General features: G+C 39.2%; 1 protein-coding gene, 1 non-coding gene and 2 pseudogenes across 3 annotated transcripts in view; 3 read left to right on the forward strand and 1 right to left on the reverse strand.

The window, feature by feature from the left end:
• DNAJB4 (DnaJ heat shock protein family (Hsp40) member B4) overlaps positions 1-23885 on the reverse strand; it is a 46784-nt gene that overhangs the window by 15063 nt on the left and 7836 nt on the right. The window lies entirely within an intron of this gene.
• Positions 1823-2637, forward strand: LOC118549146 (bridging integrator 3 pseudogene; annotated as a pseudogene).
• On the forward strand, positions 10445-11109 carry LOC118549147 (fatty acid-binding protein 5 pseudogene; annotated as a pseudogene).
• On the forward strand, positions 12758-12863 carry LOC118549161 (U6 spliceosomal RNA). Its single transcript, XR_004923947.1, has one exon. It is a non-coding gene; the product is annotated as a U6 spliceosomal RNA (small nuclear RNA).

The raw sequence follows: 23885 nt of genomic DNA on the forward strand, positions 1-23885 counted from the left end.
TATGTGTGGCTGGCTCAGTTGGCATGACATGTGACTCTTGATCTTGGGGTCCTGAGTTTAAGCCCCATATTGGGTGTAGAGCTTACTTAAAAATAAGTAAGTAAATAAATAAATGAAAATTACAAAGAGATTTTCTCCTTAATGTTTACAGTTTACAAGCTTAAATTCTCATGCTGGGGTAGGGGTGATTCATCTCTAACTGAAGGTAAGCTACAATATATTTTAAGAGATTTTAATTTTTTCAACCAAATCAGAAAACTTAAGTGTGTTTATTATTTTGTTTATCAAAGTTTTTTTTTTAAACACAGTTTAACAGTTTTTGTGCCCAATAATATATGTGGAGGAAGTGTGTCACTCTATCTTAGGGAGACATGGGCCAGAATTAAGTAAACATTCTAATGACTTTTTTTTTTCCAAAAACTTCAACAAAGCTTCCTTATTTGTGATATTATGCTTTCATAGTAATTACAGATAAATATTTTTACAGAAGAATGAGTCCTTTTTGATTGTATAATCACAGTTTAAAATATTATATATGTTTAGATCATGAGAGCTAAAAATAGCACTTTACCACACACAATCTTTAAAGTACATAACTAGTCATTCAACTGATGCCTTCTTCACCTTCTACTTTGGCTTTATTAATAGACAATAAAAAAGTTTTTTTTTCCTGCAATTCACAAATCATTTCTCAGTTTATAATACATTAGTACGAAGAAAGACAGCATGCCTTCCAGAGTGTCAGAAGAAATCACTATTGAAATTCAGATCATCACTTAAATACTTAAAGACAGATGACTTCTAATATTTTACCAATGCTCCTGTTGGAAACTTTTTCTGTCAATATTTAATTCTTAAATGGGTACATTTAGTCCAGAAATTTCTCATCAAGTAATTAATTTTAGTAAGTTGTGACTTCCATTCCCCAGTACTTCTTATCCCAGAATAAACAAACCGAGGCTCTTTTACACCTTGTTCCCACAGTGCTTTAGATAGCTGAATCGTGGTTATAAAATTTGCTAGGGTGGCACCAGGGAATACTGACAGTGTAGTGGTTAAAAACACAGATTTTGGAGCCAGACTGCCTAGGTTAGAGTTCTGACAACACCACTTACTAGCTGTGTGGTCTTTGACTTAACTTTTCTGTGCCTCAGTTTCCTCATCTGTCAAGTGGGATTAGCATTAATATTACTTCATAGGGCTGACGTGAGGATTAAATGAGATAAATGTGTGATACACTTAAATGTGACTGGCACATAATGAGGACTATGAAAATGTTAGCTACTATTGTGATGACAATGATCTCATCATATGAACTAGAAGAACTTTTTTCTAGAAAAAAATTACCATACCATACGAATAATAAAATGTCCTTATTTACATTTACTTTTTTATATACATCCACACACAACAGCTGTCAAACTAAGAATAAATGGCTCTTTCCAAATAGCCGAGTTAATATTTGCTACTTACTCATCTTGACTCTGTTAAAATTTAAAATCATTATACTTTCACATAGGTAGCATTCATTGTATTTCAAATGCAAATCTCAAATACATTGACTATTTCAAACACAGTAATCAAGCAGTGTGGTATTGGTGAAAGAACAGGCAAATAGACCAATAGAACAGAATAGAGAACCCAGAAATAGACACGTATAAATATGGTCAACTAATCTTTGACAAAAGAACAAAGGCAATACAATGGAGAAAAAATAGTCTTTTCAACAAATAGTGCTGAACAACTGGACATCCACTTGCAAAGAAATGAATCTAGACACAGACCTTAAACCTTTCACAAGAGTTAACTCAAAATGCCCTGAGGACCCAGTTGCAGCTGAGGACCCCGGCGGCAGGGCCAGGTTCGGAACCGTGAGCTGGATTCCTTTCAAGACCGGGTAGCCCAAGAAACAGATTGTCCCCAAAACAATGGAGAGAGATTTTGAGAGGGAGTATGGAAAACTCCAGCAGCTGGAGGAGCAGACCAGGAGGCTGCAGAAGGACATGAAGAAGAGCACCGTTGCTGACCTGGCCATGTCCAAATCTGCCGGGAAGATATCCTTGGATTTGCTCTCCAATCCCCTCTGCGAGCAAGACCAGGACTTCCTGAACATGGTGACAGCTCTGGACACAGCCATGAAGGGGAAGGACATCTTCAACCAGGAAAAGGTGAACCAGATTCAAAAGACCGTGACTGAACCCTTAAAAAAGTTCGGCAGTGTCTTCCCAAGCCTAAACATGGCGGTGAAACAGCAGGAGCAGGCCTGGCAGGACTACTGGAGATTGCAGGCCAAGGTGGAGAAGTACGAGGAGAAGGAGAAGACGGGGCCCGTGCTGGCCAAACTCCACCAGGGCCGAGAAGAGCTGCGGCCTGTGCAGGATGACTTTGAGGCCAAGAACAAGCAGCTCCTGGATGACGTGCCGAGGTTCTACCACAGCCGGCTCGACTACTTCCATCCAGCCCAGCTTTGAGGCCCTGATCCGAGCCTAGGTTTGGTACTACTCTGAAATGCAGAAGATCTTTGGAGACCTGACCCAGCAGCTTGACCAGCCTGGCCACCCTGATGAGCAATGGGAGAGGGAGAACGAGGCCAGACTGAGTGAGCTCAGAGCCCTCTCTGTTGTGGCTGATGACTGAGTCCTCACCACCCTTTCAAAGACTCCTGGGACACCTCTCTGGTCTTTGCCCTTGTCAAGCTTAGGCTCAGGCGTCAGCCAGCAAAAGGCCCTCCCCTGAGAGAAGTACGGGGACAGCAGTGGCCCCTGCTCTACCTCACCAGCCCTCTGCAATGAGCCTGGCACCAAGAGCCCCAAGCAGGCTGCTAGCTCCCCACCCATAGCAAGAGCCCAGATGGGTAAGCAGGGCAGAAAAACTCCAGGGGCCTTCTCATTTCCAAAAGAACCATCCAAAGGGCATCCTGGCCTAGGGCCTGAGCAAACTTCCAGCCTTCAAAGGCACAGGCTTTGTCTGCTCACCTGAGGTCTTAGACTTGCTTGTATGGTCATGATCACATCTACCTCCAGAGACCCATCCTGGGGAGTCCACCCGCCCTTGTTGTCTTTCCACTTCAGACTCCTCTTTTCTGAAGAGGCCCGAGACACTGCCATGGGGAACAGAAGAGCTGTGGTTCCCCCAGCCCAGACGGACCCCTCACTCCAGCCTCCCAGCATGACAAAAACTGGCTTAGCCCACTTTTGTCCCTTAGGCCAAGGGCAGAGAAAAGCCCCAAGCCTTGCAGGTTCCCTAGGAAACCCGACTCACCTCGAGTCAATAGGCTACAGACCACACAAAATGTCACAGCCTGATTCACAGACCTCAAAGCAAGAACAGGGGTTTGTCTCACCAGAATATTTGGAATTTTATTTTTTCAAGTAAAGTTTTCAATAAAATTAAAAAAAAAAAGAATTAACTCAAAATGGATCACAGACCTAAGTATAAAATGCAAAACTATAAAACTCCTAGGACATATGAAAAAATCTAGATGACCTTTGGTTTGGCAATGATTTTTAAATACAATACCAAAGGAACAGTTCATGAAAGAGAGAATTGATAAGCTGGACTGCAATTAAAATTATAATTTTCTGCTGAAAAAGATATTGTCAAGAGAATGAGTAAATAAGCCACAGATTGGGAGAAAATATTTCAAAAGACATCTGAATCTGCAACAATGTGGATGGAACTAGTATTATGCTAAGCGAAATAAGTCAATCAGAGAAAGACAAATACCATATGATTTCACTCATATGGGAATTCTTAAGAAACAAAACAGATGAACGTAGAGGAAGTGAATGAAAAATGAAATAAGATAAAAACAGAGAGGAGGGACGCCTGGGTGGCTGTAGTTAAGTGTCTGCCTTCGGCTCAGGTCATGGTCCTAGGGTCCTGGGATCGAGCCCCACATCGGGCTCCCTGCTCCGCGGGAAGCCTGCTTCTCCCTCTCCCACTCCCCCTGCTTGTGTTCCCTCTCTCGCTGTGCCTCTGTCAAATAAATAAATAAAATCGTAAAAAGAAAAAAAAAAAACAAACAGAGAGGAAGGCAAACCATAAGAGACTCTTTTTTTTTAAATTTTATTTTTATTATGTTAGTCACCATACAATACATCATTAGTTTTTGATGTGGTGATCCATGATTCATTGGTTTCATAGAACACCCAGTGCTCCATGCAATATGTGCCCTCCTTAATACCCAATACCAGGCTAACCCATCCCTCCACCCCCCTCTAAAACCCTCAGTTTGTTTCTCGGAGTCCATAGTCTCTCATGGTTCATCTCTCCCTCCAATTGCCCCCCCTTCATTTTTCCCTTCCTTCTCCTAATGTCCTCCATGCTATTCCTTATGTTCCACAAATAAGTGAAACCATATGATAATTGACTTTCTCTGATTGACTTATTTCACTTAGCATAATCTCCTCCAGTCCCATCCATGTTGATGTAAAAGTTGGGTATTCATCCTTTCTGATGGCTGAGTAATATTCCATCGTATATATGGACCACATCTTTATCCATTTATCTGCTGAAGGGCACCTCGGCTCTTTCCATAGTCTGGCTATTGCGGACATTGCTGCTATGAACATTGGGGTGCATATGGCCCTTTTGAGACTCTTAACTATAGAGAACAAACTGAGGGTTGCTGGAGGGGAGATGGGTGGAGGGTTGGGCTAAATGGGTGATGGGCATTAAGGAGACCACTTGGGATGAGCACTGGGTTTTATATGTAAGTGATGAATCACTAAGGTCTACTCCTGAAACCAATACTACACTATATGTTAACTAACCTGAATTTAAGTAAAATCTTGGGAGAAAAAAAAAAGGACATATCTGATAAAAGACTATTATCCTAAATATATAAAGAACTTTGTTTCCCTTCTGACAAAATGGGAGATATTTGCAAATGTCTTATTGGATAAAGAGCTAGTATCCAAAATCTATAAAGAACTTATTAAACTCAACACCCAAAGAACAAATAATCCAAACAAGAAATGGAAGAAGACATGAACAGACATTTCTCCAAAGAAGACATACAAATGGCCAACAGACACATGAAAAAATGTTCAACATGACTCGGCATCAGGGAAATACAAATCAAAACCACAATGAGATACCACCTCACACCAGTCAGAATGGCTAAAATTAACAAGTCAGGAAACGACAGATGTTAGCAAGAATGTGGAGAAAGGGGAACCCTCCTACACTGTTGGTGGGAATGTAAGCTGGTGCAGCCGCTCTGGAAAACAGTATGGAGGTTCCTCAAAAAGTTGAAAATAGAGCTACCCTACAACCCAGCAATTGCACTACTGGATATTCACCCCAAAGATATAAATATAGTGATCCGAAGAGGCACCTACTCCCCAACGTTTATAGCAGCAGTGTCTACAATAACCAAACTATGGAAAGAGCCCAGATGTCCATCAACAGATGAATGGATAAAGATGTGATATATATACACAATGGAATACTACTCAGCCATTAAAAAATGAAATCTTACCCTTTGCAATGATGTGGATGGAACTAGAGGGTATTATGCTAAGCGAAATAAGTCAGAGAAAGACAATTATCATATGATCTCACTCATATGTGGAATTTAAGAAACAAAACAGAGGATCATAGGGGAAGAGAGGAAAAAATAAAAGAAGACGAAACCAGAGAGGGAGACAAACCATAAGAGACTCTTAATCATAGGAAAAAAACTGAGGGTTGCTGGAGGGGAGAGGGGTAGAGGGATGGGGTAACCAGGTGAGGGACATTAAGGAGGGCATGTGATGTAATGAGCACTGGGTATTATATAAGACTGATGAATCACTGACCTCTACCTCTGAAACTAATAATACATTATATGTTTATTAATTCACTTAAATTTTAAAATGGAAAAACAAAACAAAAATATATATGTAAAGAATTCTTAAAACTCAACAATAAGAAAACAAACCAATTAAAAAATGGGCCAAAGACCTTAACAGAAACCTCACCAAAGAAGATATACAGATGGCAAATAAGCATATGAAAAGATACTCCATATCAAATGTCATCAGTGAAATGCAAATAAAAACAAATATACCACAACAAAGCTATTAGAATGGCCAAAATCCAGAACACTGGCAATACCAAATGCTGGCAAAGATGTAGAGCAATAGGAATTCTCATTCATTGTTGGTGGGAGTGCAAAATAGTACACTTTGGAAGATAATTTGATGGTTTCTTAGAAAACTAAACATACACTTATCATACGATCCCACAATCATGTTCCTTGGTATTTACTCAAAGGAACTGAAAAACTAGGTCTACACAAAAACCTGCACATGGATATTTATAGCAGCCTCATTCGTAACTGCCCAAATTTGGAAGCTTGGAAGCAACCAAGATGTCCTCTAGTAGGTGAATGTGATAAACTATGGTCATTCAGACAATGGAATATTATTCAGTACTAAAAAGAAATGAGCTAGCAAACCATGAAAAGACATGGAACTGTAAATGTATATTACTAAGTGAAAGAAACCAGTCTGAAAAGACTATATACTATATGACATTCTGGAAAAGGTAAAACTATGGTGACAGTAAAAAAAAAAAAAAAAAAATCAGTGGTAGTCAGGGGTTAGTAGGAAGGGAAGGATAAATAGGTAGAGTACAGAGGATTTTTAGGGCAGTGAAACTGCTCTGTATAATACTGAAATGGTGGGCACGTGTCCTTATACATTTGTCCAAATTCATAGAATGTACAACACCAGAAGTGAACCCTAATGTAAATTATAGACTCTGGGTGATAATGATGCATCAATTTAAATTCATTAGTTGTAAATAAATGTCCTATTTAGTGGGAGACATTGATAATGGGGTGGGGGGATTGTGCATGTGTGGAGGTTTATGGGAAACCTTCCACTCAATTTTGTGTGAACCTAAAACTGCTCTAAAAAAAAATAAAGTCTACTTAAAAATTTAAAAATAAATGTGAAAAAGGTACAATGTTTGTATTCTTAAAATATGTTTTTTGTTTTGTTTTGTTTTTAAGTAATCTCTATACCCAACGAGGAGCTTGAACTCATGACCTGGAGATCAAGAGTCGCAAGCTCTACTGACTGAGCCAGGCAGGTGCCCCTTAAAATATGTATCTTTGATTTTAGAGTCAGATCTTTCCAGCCCTAGTTCCTGTTGCTGCAGTTTCTGTTGTAAGTTTGGAACTCAGATGCTAAATTTTAGAAAAACCTTAGACTTTGAGCATGAGTTACAATACCTAAAAATTTTGTCATCATTACAAATGCAAATTTATCTTTAGGGAAAAAAATAGAAAAATATTAAAGAGATTCATTTCTTACTCCATCTAGGTTATAAGACAGAATAAGTAAACTTAAGGCAAGTGTCTATAAGACATTAAACCCTATTTAAATGTTCTAGAAATCCTATTTTTTTCTTAACTATAAAATGTCCTTTTTTAGGTTATTACAGTAATTTGGACTCATATTTGGAATTAAACAGTCAACAGAATTTGAGCGCATATTGTATAGTATTTGATGAGTACTATAAAACTTGTTTTAAAAGATGGATATTATCATAGTGAACATTTTCCATGAATAAAGTATCTCATTCAGCAAATATTTACTAAGTGCTTACTATGTGCTATAAAAGAGATACACAACATCCTCACTTTCATTCAACTCATATTCTAGTGGGAGAAGACAACCAAGAAACGAGTTAATAAAGAAATGATAGAATTTTAGATAGTTTGAAGTGCTTTGAAGAAAAATTTTAAATGTTTCTAAGGCAGGAATTGATGGAGAGGGGCTACCTTACCCAGGATGGTCAGGGAAGACCTCGCTGTTTAGCTCTGCTTTAAGAATTATACTAAAAATTTGGCACTAAGATAGGTAGAGGAAAAGGAGCAAGGCTAGGTATCACAGTTTTAAAAAAGTATAATGCTTTCAGAAGAGCAAGTGGACTGGTGAAGAGCTCTTAATGACCTCTTTGATTCTATTATCAAGAAGTGTATTCAGGGGCGCCTGGGTGGCTCAGTCGGTTGAGCGTCTGCCTTTGGCTCAGGTCATGACCCCAGGGCCCCGGGATCGAGCCCTGCACTGGGCTCCTTGCTCAGCTGGGCATCTGCTTCTCACTCTGCCCCCAACTCTGCTCTCATGCTCTCTCTCTTACTCTCTCTCAAATATTAAATAAAATCCTTAAAAAAAAAAAAAAAAAAGAAATGTATTCAGCTCTCTTCACCTTTTCCATTTATTCCCCCCGTCCCCATGAACAATCTGTACATATCCCTCCAAGCCTACGGCTAACAATCAAGTTAAACAGTTTGATACACATAGGGTAACAATTAATGGCTTTAAGTAAGTGTGTTATGTAACTGTCACAGGATTTAAGGGACCATAGAGAGTAGACAATGAAACTTGGAATGAGAGGAATTGGTTCTAATATTCCTAGCTTCACTATTTAGTATCTATATGAAGTTCTGGAAAAATGACTGTATCTCTGAGACTCAGTTTCCTTATTCTATGAAATAGATAACATCATTTATCTCATTAGACTGACATAAAGAATGAGAAAATATGTGAAAGGGCTTTACAAAAATAAAATACATACAAATGTTAATTATATGCTCATCTTGGGCTGGTATGGGGAAGTTTTATAAAAGAAAAATATGAGCAGGGTCTTGAAAGATTGATAGGATTTAGAAAGAAAGAGGGGCATGGGGAAGGTTTTCTATTTGGACCGAGAACACAAAGCCCCATGGAAAAGGGCATAAAATGTATGTGATACAGCAAAAAGACTGGTCAGATTACAGCATAGGATTTAGGAAGGCTCACATTAAGAAGCTGACAAAAGAAGTTATGGTTAGATTGTTGAGAGTTTTGAATGTCATTTTTTTAACTTAATGACTGCTCCTTCATGTTCTTCAAAAAGGGTTAATTCATTAGGTCTTTGAAAAAACTTTTTTTTTCTACAAAACCTCTATGCCCAATGTGGGGCTCAAACTCACAACCCCAAGATCAAGAGTGGCATGCTCCACCGACTAAGCCAGCCAGGAGCCCCAAAAACAAACTTTCTTTTAAAAGGTATTTGACATTCCTTTCTTTTTTTCTTTCTTTTTCTTTCTTTCTTTCTTTCTAGATTTTATTTATTTATTTGTCAAAGAGAGAGAGAGAGCACAAGCAAGGGGAGCGGCAGGCAGAGGAAGAAGCAGACTCCCCGCTGAGCAGGGAGCCCAATGCAGAACTCAATTCCAGGACCCTGGGATCATGACCTGAGCTGAAAGCAGACACTTAACCAACTGAGCCACCCAGGGGTCCCAGGTATCTGACATTTCTTTTTTATTATTATTTTTTTATTAAAAAAAAACTTTATTAACATACAATGTATTATTTGTTTTAGGGGTACAGGTCTGTTATTCATCAGTCTTACACAATTCACAGCACTCACCATAGCACATACCCTCCCCAATGTCCATACCCAGACACCCCATCCCTGACATTTCTTAAGTGTCAGTTTACTTTGAAGCTAGTGAAATTACTTTCTTGGTTCTAAGGTATATTCTTGACAAAGTTTCATTAACATTTGTAAGCTTCGAGAGTAACAGTAAAAGATGTCAAACTAACCTAAAAAGAGAACAGAGCTGGGCGCCTGGGTGGCTCAGTCGTTAAGCGTCTGCCTTCAGCTCAGGTCATGATCCCAGGGTCCTGGGATCGAGTCCCACATCAGGCTCCCTGCTCGGCAGGAAGCCTGCTTCTCCCTCTCCCACTCCCCCTGCTTGTGTTCCTGCTCTTGCTGTCTCTCTCTGTGTCAAATAAATAAAATCTTTAAAAAAAAAAAAAGAGAACAGAGCTTTTATCAGTCATAATTCTCCTTGGACTACTGTCTGTACCATTGGAATTTCCCAGCACTTTATCACTATAGTTATATTGGTAACTCCCAAAGTTTTCAAGTTTTAATACTGTGTCATTGCTTGATTTTAATACTTTTCCTGCAGAAAGCACTATAATTGAATATACACATTTAATTTTATTGAATTAATGGCCTTTACAAAAGAAAAGATTTACAACAAAATTTAAAAGTACAGGGGTACCTGGTTGGCTCAGTCTTGGAGCATGCAACTCTTGATCCTGGGGTTGTGAGTTTGAGCCCCACGTTGGGTGTAGAAATTACTTAAAAATAAAATTTTAAAATAAATAAACAGGGGCATCTGGGTGGCTTAGTCAGTTGAGCGTCCAACTCTTGATTTGGGCTCAGGTCATGATCTCAGGGTCATGAGATCCAGCCCCACATTGGGCTCCCCACTGGGTGTGGAGCCTGCTTAAGATTCTTTCTCTCCCTCTACCCCTCCCCTCTCCTCTCTCTCTAAAAATAAATAAATAAATATTAAAAAATAAAAATAAATAAAATTTAAAAGTACACGCCTTCAAAAAAATAAGATAACATGAAATTGCTTTAAGAAGTTTATAAAAATTAGGAAGCCACGCTCCCGATGCCCCACTCTGCTCTGCTTGCTAGGCCCGCCGGCCCGCACACACCATGGCCACCATTCAGCAGCTGGTAGGAAGATGGCGCTGAGTGGAAAGCAAAGGCTTTGACGAATACATGAAGGAAGTAGGAGTGGGAATGGCTCTGCGAAAAGTGGGTGCAATGGCCAAACCAGATTGTATCATCTCTTCTGACGGCAAAAACCTCACCATAAAAACTGAGAGCACTTTGAAAACAACACAGTTTTCATGTAACCTGGGAGAGAAGTTTGAAGAAACTACAGCTGATGGCAGAAAAACTGAGACCGTCTGCAACTTCACAGACGGCGCGTTGGTTCAACATCAGGAATGGGATGGGAAGGAAAGCACAATCATAAGAAAATTGGAAAATGGGAAATTAGTGGTGGAATGCGTCATGAATAATGTCACCTGTACTCGGGTCTATGAAAAAGTAGAGTAAAAATTCCATCATCATTGTGGACAGGAATTAGCTGTGAGGATGAACAAGCTCAGTTCAATGAGCAAATCTCCATACTGTTTTTTTTTTCATTACTGTGTTCAATTATCTTTATCACAAACATTTCACATGCATCTCTTTCAAAGTGTTGATTTAATTAGGATCATCCCTTTGGTTAGTAAATAAATTTGTGCTAAAAAAAAAGTTTATATTGGGGCGCCTGGGTGGCTCAGTCATTAAGCATCTGCCTTCGGCTCAGGTCATGATCCCAGGGTCCTGGGATCGAGCCCCGCGTCGGGCTCCCTGCTTGGCGGGAGGCCTGCTTCTCCCTCTCCCACTCCCCCTGCTTGTGTTCCCTCTCTCGCTGTGTCTCTCTCTGTCAAATAAATAAAATCTTAAAAAAAAAAAAAAAAAAGTTCCTAAAAAAAAAAAGTTTATAAAAATTTAGGGGCGCCTGGGTGGCTCAGTCGTTAAGCGTCTGCCTTCGGCTCAGGTCATGATCCCAGGATCCTGGGGTCGAGCCCCACATCGGGCTCCCTGCTTAGCAGGAAGCCTGCTTCTCCCTCTCCCACTCCCTCTGCTTGTGTGCCCTCTCTCGCTTTGTCTCTATCTGTCAAATAAATAAATAAAATCTTTAAAAAAAAAATAGCCCAGGAACAACTTGCCCTTCTTTGTACCCTTTTTTACAAGAAGTCATTGAAAAACTTACTAGAGGACTAGTGAATATACAGTGAGCTAATCTCATACTTTCCTAGCATTTTGGAATTAGTTAAAATAAAGTATTCTCTATATTACTTTTTAATACTGAATCAGAGAGCTAAAAAAAAAAACTATAGAATTCTAGGTCATTTTAAATGGGTCTTGTAAATTGGTATTTGATTATAACACTTTGACTATGTTGAAAGATCATATAATCTAGAGCAATGCTGTCCAACAGAAATATAAAGTGAGCCACATATATCATATAAGCATTTCTAGAATCCACATTTTAATAAAAGTAAAGAGAAAAGTAAAATTAATCTTAATAATGTATTTTATTTAACCCAATAAATCTAAGATATTATCATTACAACATGTAATCATTATAACGATAATAATGTTGTTATTGAGTTAAAAAAATGACATTCAAGGGGCGCCTGGGTGGCTCAGTTGGTTGAGCGACTGCCTTCAGCTCAGGTCATGATCCTGGAGTCCCGGGATCGAGTCCCGCATCGGGCTCCCTGCTCGGCAGGGAGTCTGCTTCTCCCTCTGACCCTCCCCCTCTCATGCTCTCTCTCTCTCTCTCTCATTCTCTCTCTCAAATAAATAAATAAAATCTTTAAAAAAAAAATGACATTCAAAACTCTCAACAATCTGACCATAACTTTTTCTGCCAGCTTCCTAATATGAGCCTTCCTAAATCCTCTGCTATATAATCTGACCAGTTTTTTTGCTGTATCACACACATTTTATGCTCTTTTCCATTGGGCTTTGTGTTCTTGGTCCAAACTGAAAACCCTCCCCGTCCCCCTCTTTCTTTCTAAATCCTATCGATAATAATAATCTTTTACACTCTTTTTTGGCACTAAGTCTCAGAATCCAGTACGAATTTTACACTTATACAACATCTCAATTCAGATAGCCACATTTCAGGTCCTTAGCTTTCATGTGGCTAGTGGCCACTGTATCAGCCAGTGTAGACATAGAGGTTTCTACGAATCACCAGTGCTATAGTCCAATTTTTCAGAAATCTCAACCTATGAACTTAAGTATCACACATACACATCTCTCACATGTGCATTTATGGAAATAAAATCTTAACAGATGCACTCTAAAGAAAAGTCCATTTTTACTTATATAAAATAGTATCCCCGTGCTCACTTCAGCAACACATACACTATCATTGGAATAACAATGAAAGATTAGCAAGGCCCCTGTGCAAGGATCACATGCAGATTTGTGAAATGTTTACTATCTTAGGTAAATATGTGAGGTGATGGATGTGAATTAACTAGAGGGGAGGAATCCTTTTACAATGTAAACATACATCAAATTATCTCAAGTATCTTACAGTTTTGTCAATTTTACCTCAGTAACATTGAAAAATAGCATTCCATTTGTTTTAAAGATTTTTTTTTTTTTTAAAGATTTTATTTATTTATTTGAGACAGAATGAGGGAGAGAGAGAGCACATGAGAGGGGGGAGGGTCAGAGGGAGAAGCAGGCTCCCTGCCGAGCAGGGAGCCCGATGCGGGACTCGATCCAGGGACTCCAGGATCATGACCTGAGCCGAAGGCAGTCGCTTAACCAACTGAGCCACCCAGGCGCCCCTTAAAGATTTTTTAAAAAATTTATTTATCTGACAGAGAGAGACACAGCGAGAGAAAGGGAACACAAGCAGGGGGAGTGGGAGAGAGAGAAGCAGGCTTTCCGCGGAGCAGGGAGCCCGATGCAGGGCTCGATCCTAGGACCCTGGTATCATGACCCGAGCCGAAGGCAGACGCTTAACGACTGAGCCACCCAGGTGCCCCTAGTATTCCATTTTTTATCTTTAAGAAAAAATACTTGAGGGACGCCTGGGTAGCTCAGTCGATTAAGCGTCTGCCTTCGGCTCAGGTCATGACCTTGGGATTGAGCCCCTCATCGGGCTCCCTGCTCAGAGGGCAACCTGCTTCTTCTTCTGCCCCTCCCCCTGCTCCTGCTCTCTCTCTCTCTCTCTCTCTCACATGCTTTCTCTCTCTCTCAAATAAATAAATAAAATCTTTAAAAAAGGTACTTGTATTTTTTGAAATGATACTTTAAAGTAGTGGGAATGGCTCCATTTACACATGTTCACTTAGTACATTACTTTCACAGTGTTGAAAGTAAAAGCATCACTAGGAAATGAGGAACTTATGTGATTTTCACTTCATTCTTTTCTAAAGTTTCTCCTCTCATAAGGAGTCAGAGAAGGCATCAGAATCCGCTGGAAAACAAAAGGGAGCAGTCTGTGGCCACAGTGAAGCCAACGGTTCCTTGGAATAAGACAAGTAATACAAGGAAAAAAGTCTGTAGCACAGAGGAGAGGCAGGAAAGAACACAGGCTGCTATTTCACTGAACTGTTAGAACATTAGCCAAGGGGCGCCTGGGCGGCTCAGTTGGTTAAGCGTCTGCCTTCGGCTCGGGTCATGATCCCAGGGTCCTGGGATCGAGCCCCCCATCGGGCTCCTTGCTCAGTGAGGAGCCTGCTTCTCCCTCTGCCCCTCCCCCTGCTTGTGCTCTCTCTCTCTGACAAATAAATAAATAAAATCTTTAAAAAAAAAAAAATCTTAGCCAAAACTGCAATAAACTGATTATCTAGCAAGTCTGTTTAGCTCTCCAACTGTTTATAACTCTAAATTGATTTCTTTTTATTTAAATCAGTACCTAACCCAAACTACCAAATATCTTTATAACACATTGCATCCATAAAGTCATAATAATTAAACCACTGCTACTGTGATTTAATTATGATTCAAAGACTTTATTGCAACCTACCAAATGTTAAGTATTAGGAAATGTATAAAATAAGCCAACATGTTCTATAGTATTCACCAACTACTATAAAATTAGGCCATTGACTGCCTAATTCCAAATACAAGTCCAAACTGCTATAATTGCTTAAAGAAGGACATTTAAAGATGAGGAAAAAAAATACGATTCAAGAATAATTTAATGTTATTATTTTTTTAAAGATTTATTTATTTGAGAGAGAGAGAGAATGCAAGTGGGGGGAAGGGTAGAGGGAGAGAAACCCTAGCAGACTCACCTCTGAGCGGGGAGCCCCACACTGGGCTTGGGGCTCGATTCCAGGACCCTGAGATCATGACCTGAGCCGAAATCAAGAGCTGGTGGCTTAACTCACTGAGCCACCCAGGTGCCCCAAGAATAATTTAATTTTAAATGGATGGTTTTTAACGTATGACTTTTAAATATCTTAAAATATAGCCTTTTTATTATAGAAGCTAAATCAGGAAGTCAAGGCAACTGTTATTGAGGTGCTACTGTGTTATAAGCCATGAAGGATGAAACAGTATCAGGAGTTTACAATACAAATATATATAATAGTACCTAGTATCTGTTGCCACTTTCGCAAGACAGGGGCAGCGTTGAGGGGTTGCGGCAGAGACCACAGCCCACAAAACCTAAAAATTTACTGTCTGGCCTTTAACAAAAAAATGTTTGCCAACCTTTGCTTTATACAATTTATTCTTGACTAGAGGAAGAGGGAAGTATAAGCATACACCATAATGAAATTTTATTGTATCTAGTAAACTTTTAAAAAACTAAAAAAAAAAAAAATAGTTTTCACTATTAAACACAGCTTTCACTATAAAACATCAGCCTGGCTGATGGTAAAATAAAACCTGTAAGCTTATTCCCAACCTGGGCATGTCTGCTAAGGAGAATATATTAGAATATTTAGGGTGGTGAGTAAGCTATTTGTTTATCACAAGGGCAGAATGTTTTAAAAGGTTGATAGAGACTTTAATAATCAGACCTCCATATTGTCCAGCTTAACCATCCTCATCTAACCCATTCCTCCTGGCCATAAATGACGTTGGCTATTACCCAAAATCAAATTTACCCACAAAATAGTCGATTCTCATTATTTGCCATAGTTATGTTCTTTAAAGTTGTCATGGATGCTGAATTAGCGAATACTAAACCATTGCCCCTAAGGGAAATGGCAGGGTTAAGTCAACTCATCAACACATAACCTTGTTTGATGTGTGTTTCTGTTTCAAGACACCTCATTCAATTTAACATTGAACTCATGGCCAATAGCACTGTAACTCATGCCTGAATGAAGCTTATCCAACACATCGATTCTCTCCATAAGGCACATCGAAGCGTTCTTTTGCCTAGGAACACTAGACAGCAATTCAGCCCTATGTTGAAACATTTCTTTAAAGAGTGAAATCACCAACAAAACGCATACTAGTGCAAAAAATACAAAAATGCACGAATAGATCACAAAGGCTTGTTATGAGCGTTAAAATAAGAAGTCTAAGCACTGCCTTGTTGGACCTCAGCTGGGAACATAGGATTCATATTTTTTTGCTGCTCTGCCTCTGCATATGTCTGCAAATGACCGGGAAAACATCCCAAATACTGACTTCAGGGATATAAATAAATTTTAGTGAGGGCAAATAAGAAAGTACAGAATTGGGGCACCTGGGTGGCTCAGTCGTTAAGCGTCTGCCTTCGGCTCAGGTCATGATCCCAGGGTCTTGGGATCGAGCCCCACATCGGGCTCCCTGCTCAGCGGGAAGCCTGCTTCTCCCTCTCCCACTCCCCATGCTTGTGTTCCCTCTCTCGCTGTGTCTCTCTCTGTCAAATAAATAAATAAAATCTTTTTTAAAAAAAGTACAGAAGTGGTGAATAATGAAGGATCAACTGTATGATATACTACTACTGTTAATCTTCTACATTTATGATGATCAGTTAAAAAACTGTTTTTGAGCAACATCAGTATTAAATACAGTCACCCAAAGTAATGTCTCTGAAGTGATATTTCTTTGGTATGTGTAAAGGAAATGGTGTGGGTGTATTCCACTCTTCCCTCTGGGCACGGAGCTTACTACCACTTTGAGACTCAGCCTCTAGTTGGGCAAATCTGAGTGCCAGCTTGGATTAGGTTCCCTTGACCTTGATTTCCCGTATTTTCCCCAGTATCTCCACTCTATCACTTATCACAACTACATAACCATCTGTGTGCTTATGCCTCACCCACAGGGTCGTAACATCCCTGAGAGTTCCAGTTTGGGGGTTTTTTCTACAACTTTTTTTTCCCCTAGTACAAAGCCTTATAATACATTGCTATTCAATTAACTTTTACTAAGTAAATAATTCAATGAAGTGAGAAATTACAGGGACCCAAAGTATGACTAGGATATAAAAAGACAAATGGGTAAATTTAAGTAATAAAAAGATAGAATGTGTACAACTTGCCAACCAACTGTATCTGGGGATTTGGAAAGATTTTAGATTGCCCTGGTTTCTAGATTAAACAAAGGTGTGCTCATTTGGGCTACTACTGACAGTACAGAATGTAAAATATAGGAAGAGTACATTTGAAGGGAAAAAGGAGATCCACCAGAACATGCCTACCACCCTACTGATCACCCATTTATCTACGTTACTTCTATACTTGGTAAATTTTATCGCTTGCTAAGACTGCATTCCTAATTACCATCTATGTTATAACAACTCATTTCTCTGGCTAACTCCCCAACTATAAGATCATATAGGGCAAAGATTTATTTGACTCCCAAAAACCTAGTAAAACAATATGTAATTGAATTGAATGTGGATGAAGATGTCCAGGAGAGAGTTGGATATTCTTAATTGGGGCTTAGGAAAAAAGTCTTGGCTGAAATAAAGCTTTAGAAAATATTGTAACACAGGTGGTATTTTAAAGCGGAAAAGAGGAATAATTTTTGAAAGTATCAAAGACAGAACTTTAGGATACCCAGCATTTAAAGGGCACACCAATCAAGAGGAGACAATGAAAAACACTGAGAAGGAGCAATCAGAGACCAAGTGAGAATGCAATGGCAGATACTACTGATTATGAACCAAATAGCTATTCCTAACTTCTTTCTTGCTTAACAGATACCAATTTCTTCCAAAATAATGAACTCAAGGAAGGGGGAGTTTCCCCAGTCCCGGGGGAGTGACTCCTGGTTAGTTTAAATCAATCATAGTAATCACATTTCCTTTTGCCAGTGATTGGTGTAGGGGTGGCCAATGAGATGTAAGGGAAATGCCTGGGGAACTTTAGGCAGACTGTCTTCCCTATAAAGAAATACCTACCCAGGAGAAACCCCAGCACTGCCTTTCTACTTTTGGAAAATGAAAACACAATGCTTGTTATCTTACAACTCTGAAGATAAACATCTGTGACACAATGAGAATGGTAGAGGGTAAAGAGAGAAAGAGCCTGGGTTCTCAATAGGGTTGTTGCATCTCTGAATCAATCCTGGAACCACCCATCATTGGACTTACTGTTAGAGAAATTCTGTTACTTGAAGGTGAAAGCATCCTGATACCACTAATGTCCCAAAATCAAAAGGAGGAGCATTTCATGAAGGATACAGGAAAGTCAAGAAAGGTAATAGAAGAGTACCCACAAGAGTGATTTTGGTTTCAAGAGTTATAGGTAATCATGGTAAGCACTCAAAAAAACATTAACTATGTGCAAGCACTATTCTAACAACAATATAACCTCATCTAATCTGTCACAACAATCCTCTGAAGTAGATGTAATTATAGGCAACGAAAAGCAAAACCCAGAATCCAGGGAATTGAACAAGAGGGGCATGAAAATAGAATAGTAAATTTAAACATTTCAAGAAAGTCATCTGAAGGAAAGAAGAGAATTGTATATAAAGGAGGGAATAAAGGAGGTTTTAAGATGGTCAAGAGAAGAAGAAAACAATGTAGACGAAAATGAGATATATAAAAATACTTAAGAAATGATTGTTTAGGTAAGGTTCAGAGAAGATAGGAGGGTTTGGTACCAAGAGTATAAGCAGATAAAATTTGAACAAAATGAGAAGTGGGCTCTGAGATTAACAGAAAATAGGTAAGGACCAATTTATAAATTTGAAGACAAGAGGATGGACTAGGAAGAACAAGAAATTCATAGATGCTAGCCATGTTCTTTAAAAAATTTTTTAAAAAGGAAATCCACTACTACAGAGCTAAGAATGAAAGTAGAGCATTTGACAAGAATGGTGATGGTCTGGCATAGCAGTTATGAGAAATAGGAAGGAAATTGATCGGAAACAAGTAAGATTAGTAAATTGGACCCAGCTGAAACCAAGAAATCATGATGAATAAACATTCATTTCTTTACAAACATTTTAAGGACCTTCCATATGCCAAAGCACCTTTCTAGGTACGGGGGATACAGTATGAACAAAAATTCCTGCCTCATGTACTTTATGTTCTAATGGGGAAGATAGAAGATATTTTTTTAAGAATTTTTTTTTTTTTTTTTTTAAGATTTTCTTTATTTATTTGTCAGAGAGAGAGAAAGAGAGAGTGTGTACAAGCAGGGGGAATGGCAGTGGCAGGCAGAGGGAGAAGCAGCCTCCCCACTGAGCAAGGAGCTCAACGCAGGACTCGACCCCAGAACCCTGGGCTCACGACTGGAGCTGAAGGCCCACGCTTAACTCTGAGCCAACCAGGCATCCCTATAAAGATTTTTTTTTTAAGATCTTTTGAGAGAGAGAGAGAGAGAGAGAGAGAAAGCAAGCATGTGAGAGTAGGGGGAGGGGTAAAAGGGGAGCGAGAGGGAGAGGAAGAGGAAGAGAATCTCTAGCAGACTCTGTGCAGAGCATGGAGCTCCACTCCAGGCTCAATCCCAGGACCCTGAGATTGTGAGGAAACCAAGAGTCAGCCGTTTAACTGACTGAGCCACCCAGGCACTCCTATAAAGATTTCTTAATAATTAAAAATATATATTTTTAAAGATTTTATTTATTTATTTATTTGAGAGAGAGAGCATGAGAGGGGGGAGGGTCAGAAGGAGAAGCAGACTCCCTGCTGAGCAGGGAGCCCGATGCGGGGCTGGATCCTGGGACTCCAGGATCATGACCTGAGCCAAAGGCAGTCGCTTAACCAACTGAGCCACCCAGGCGCCCCAATAATTAAAAATATTTTTAAAAACACTACTATATGCAATGTTAGATGATGGTAGGAGCTAAGGAAAATAAAAGAATTAAAATTTTAGATGGGGTGGGCAGAAATGGCTTCACAGAGAAAATGATATTTGTACTATGACCTAAAAGAGGAAAGGGAGAAAGCTACGTATAGATGTGGGGGTTGATACCAGGTAGAGGGAAAAATCAAAGTACAGAAGTCTGGAGGTGAGGGAATGCCAGGCATCTTCGAGGTGCGGCTGTGTCAAAATGATGGGGTGGGGACATTCAGAGAAATAATAAGGGGCCAGATGGTGTAAAGTCTTGTAGGCTCCTAAAGACTTTGGTTTGTATTGAGGGAAGATGAGAAGCCATTGGAGAGTTTTATGCAGAATGACGGGATTGCCTTGGTTTCTATTTTAAGAAAAGAGTGGGAAAGTATGGTGGGCAATGATGGAAGACCAATAAGAATGTATTGCAATAATTCAGGTGGTTTGGACAATGATTTAACAGTGGAGGTATTATTTATTTTAAAGGTAGAGTCAGTAGGACTTCCTGGTGAATCAAATGTGGCATGTGAGAGAAATCAATAATAACTACAAGATTTTTCAGTTTCAGCAAACGGAAAGAACAAAATTGCTATTGACTAATATAGGAAGATAGAAGAGCTGAGGGGTGGGGAATTGGGGAGTTCAATATTGGACATATTAAGTTTAAGATGCTTATTAAACTTACGAATGGTAGTATCTAATAAGCAGTTGGATATATGAGTCTAGTATTCATAGAAGCAGTCCAGACGGAAGATAAAAAATTGGGAGTAGAGGTGAAATTAAAACCTTGAGGCTAGAGATTATACTAGAGTGAATGTAGATGGGGAAAAAAAGTTCCAAGGACAGAGTCCTAAGATTCACAAATGCAGTAGTAATAATAACTATTACTAGGAAGGTGGGACCCTCTCCCTTATCCCCAGGAGATGAATCTTAATTATTCAGAACCAAGTACATTACTTGTTAGAGTAAGCCTGTGATTCAGCTTTGGTCAGCACAAGGTTAGTCCGATTGGTGTCCAGGGGAAGCAGGTAGTAGAAAGGTTTCCTTGCTTTTAAAGACAAGAAACTTTCTTCTTCCACTTTACAGTTACGACTGCATAACACTGGGAACCATGGCAACCCTTATGCAATCATTAGGAGCATTAAGCCACTAGCTGAGGATGGCAGAGGGCAAAGATGAAAAAAACATGGGTATCTCATGTATTGCTGAGCTGTAAATCAACCAGCCGTAGGGCCACTCTATGCCTGGATTTTTTGGTTATTATTTAATACGGGTTTTCATTACTTATGGGAAATAGCATCTGGTTACAATAATCTCATTTTTAATTTTCATAGCAATGCTTAGGGTATCAAAAAACAAACTGAAACTCAGGGGGTGCCTGGCTGGCTCAGTCAATAAAGCATATGACTTTTGATCTTGGGATCTGAGTTTGAGCCCCACGTTGGGCGTAGAGTTTAATTTAAAAATAAAAACAGATTTAAACACAAATGAACAAACTGAAACAAAAAAGGTTAAAGTTGGCAAGGTTAAATAACCTAGCACTTAAGTAACAAATGGTGAACTGAAGCTCATCTAACTCCAGTGTCTATTTTAAGTGATTAGGAGTTGTGGCTTTAGAGTGGACACTACTGAAAGACAAGGGGAATGGGAGTTGGGAATTCTTTTTTTTTTTTAAGATTTTATTTATTTATTTGAGAGAGAGAGAAAGCACATGGGGGGGGGGGGAAGGTCAGGGAGAAGCAGACTCCCTGCCGAGCAGGGAGCCCGAAACGGGACTCGATCTAGGGACTCCAGGATCATGACCTGAGCCGAAGGCAGTCGCTTAACCAACTGAGCCACCCAGGCGCCCTGGAGTTGGGAATTCTTGAAGGGACTGGCAAACTAAGGCCAAGAAGTAATAGAGATTGAAAGAAAAGGGAAGTGTCAGAAGAACAGATAGATTAGTAAACAAGATAGAGAGTTCTTCTTAAGAGAAGAATATTAGAGTTGAAGATTTTTATTTTTTGAGTAGTGTGAAGACTAGATGTAGGTTATGCCAATGAGAGGGAATATAATTGTATTTTGAGTGCTCAGGGACTGATTGGTTACTATTTACGAACACACACTGTGGCATGCTATTTTATGTACTTGGGATTCAGTGCTAACTAAAATACACAAGATGTTCTGTGGAGCTCACACTTTGGTGTGAAGGACAGACAATAAACAAGCAAACAACTAGAACTTTGGTGAATATGGAGTTGCTGGTCAGAATAGTCAGAGGCACTCAGTAGCATCCGATTTGAGATGAAATTCCCTGGTTGTGGCTTGGCTAGCAACTGAGGCCTTTACACAGGGTTGCACACAGAACACAAGTGAATGAGAATCAGGATGACAGTAACTGGCAATTATGTGAGTATTTCAAATAATTTTACATATGCACACTCAAGAAGTAAATGTTTAATGAATGAATGATCTGATCATTAAGTTTCTTCCATTCCAAGTCTTCAACCCATTACTAAATAAACTACAGGTTACTTTTTTAAAGATTTTAAGTAATCTCTACACCCAATGTGGGGCTCAAACTCACAACTCCAGAATATTCTTTGTTAGACTGATGCAAAGAACTATCTGAAAACAAAGATGGAGTCTTTGCAGTGATTCATGGTTTCATTCAATATTCACTCCCTAGAATAAGCTCCATGAGGGTAGGCATATTTGTCTGTTTTGTTCACTACTGTATCTCCAGCACTTAGAACAATGCCCAGCATTTTTACTGAATCGAATAAATAAGCACCTACTGGATGACAGGTATTATGTTAATCACAAAGGTAAATAAAACAGTTCCCACCCTTAAGGAGTTTACCATTTTAAAGGCTCTAAGTAAAAATCTCTTGGTCTTCACTTGTATCAAAGTACATCCTTAAAGAGCAAGGTTGTTAAGAATCTAAAAGCATTATCTGTCCTGGATAAAAGAAATTTACTGTAGGCTTCATATGATCTTAAATTTAAAAAATAAACTACCATTCTATCTTGAAAAATTAGTATTTGTATCACTAGGTACTACAATTAGATGACCTGTTACAAACAATGATTATGGTAAATCAAAGAAAAATAACAATTTCAGATGCTCCTTTTAAAAATTTTAATTCCTTCTTTTCATTTTCCAATCCTTTCAAATATATCTTAACAAAAATGAAGTGAGAATATCAGTTAATATGAAGCAACATAAAAGAACAAACAGAATCAGAAGGCAAATTCCAAAGAGATCACTGCTATAAATAGAGACATGGAAATGTCAGGACAGAGAAGCAAAGTTCCACTAAAAAACAACAACAAAACTATATGCCAAGTGGGCTTTACATCTCATACCCACCCATCTTCAGTTAAGGATTTCATTGGCAAAGATCCTCTTTCAATAATCTATTTCAAAACATAAATGTTGTGAGTAAAGGTAGATGTCCTGATTACAAAAATCAAGATGTTTTTGGTTCTGCAAAGATTCTTCTTTCCTTTTTTTTTTTTTAAAGATTTTATTTATTTATTTATTGGAGAGCGAGCGAGAGAGAAACAGCATGAGAGAGGAGAGGGTCAGAGGGAGAAGCAGGCTCCCCGCTGAGCCGGGAGCCCGATGTGGGACTCGATCCCAGGACCCTGGGATCATGACCTGAGCCGAAGGCAGTCGCTTAACCAACTGAGCCACCCAGGTGCCCAAAGATTCTTCTTTCCTAAGAAGAATCTAAGAAGCAGAAAACCTCCAACTGAAATTTAACCCAATCACTGCTGCTTCAGAGTTCTTTGATGAAATTAAGAGCACTGGATTAGGAATCTAGTGTTGACTCTGCAATTAATCTTGTCACTTTGTGCATGGCTCTCAAGCAATCCAGGTCACAATTTCCTCCACCATAATATGACAGAAACAGATTAGATGATCTTCAAGGTCTTTCCAAGTCTGCTATCCTAAGAAAAATTGAGTGAAGCTTCTTTTCCATGCTATATAGCCTCAAAAGCCCACAATATTCATAACCACATATTCAACAATTTGAACTATAGCTTTGCAGGGAAGTGGTAACTATGATAACAAACAATTCAATTTGATATTAAGATTTTACCAACATAAAAGCCCCAAGCCATACTGGGCAAACCAAAGAGTAAGATCCAGTCCTCAACCAGCCCTCTTTTATACAGAGAGAAAAGGGGAGAGAACAAGATCTCTGTGTTCAGAACATGTACTAGTCTAGCTGGGGAAACAAAATTTAATTAAGCTAAATTCTGTATTTATTAAACTTTTTGCATAAGAGGGCA

Source organism: Halichoerus grypus, chromosome 5 (assembly GCF_964656455.1).
Source record: "Halichoerus grypus chromosome 5, mHalGry1.hap1.1, whole genome shotgun sequence".
In the NCBI taxonomy this organism is placed as follows: domain Eukaryota; kingdom Metazoa; phylum Chordata; class Mammalia; order Carnivora; family Phocidae; genus Halichoerus; species Halichoerus grypus.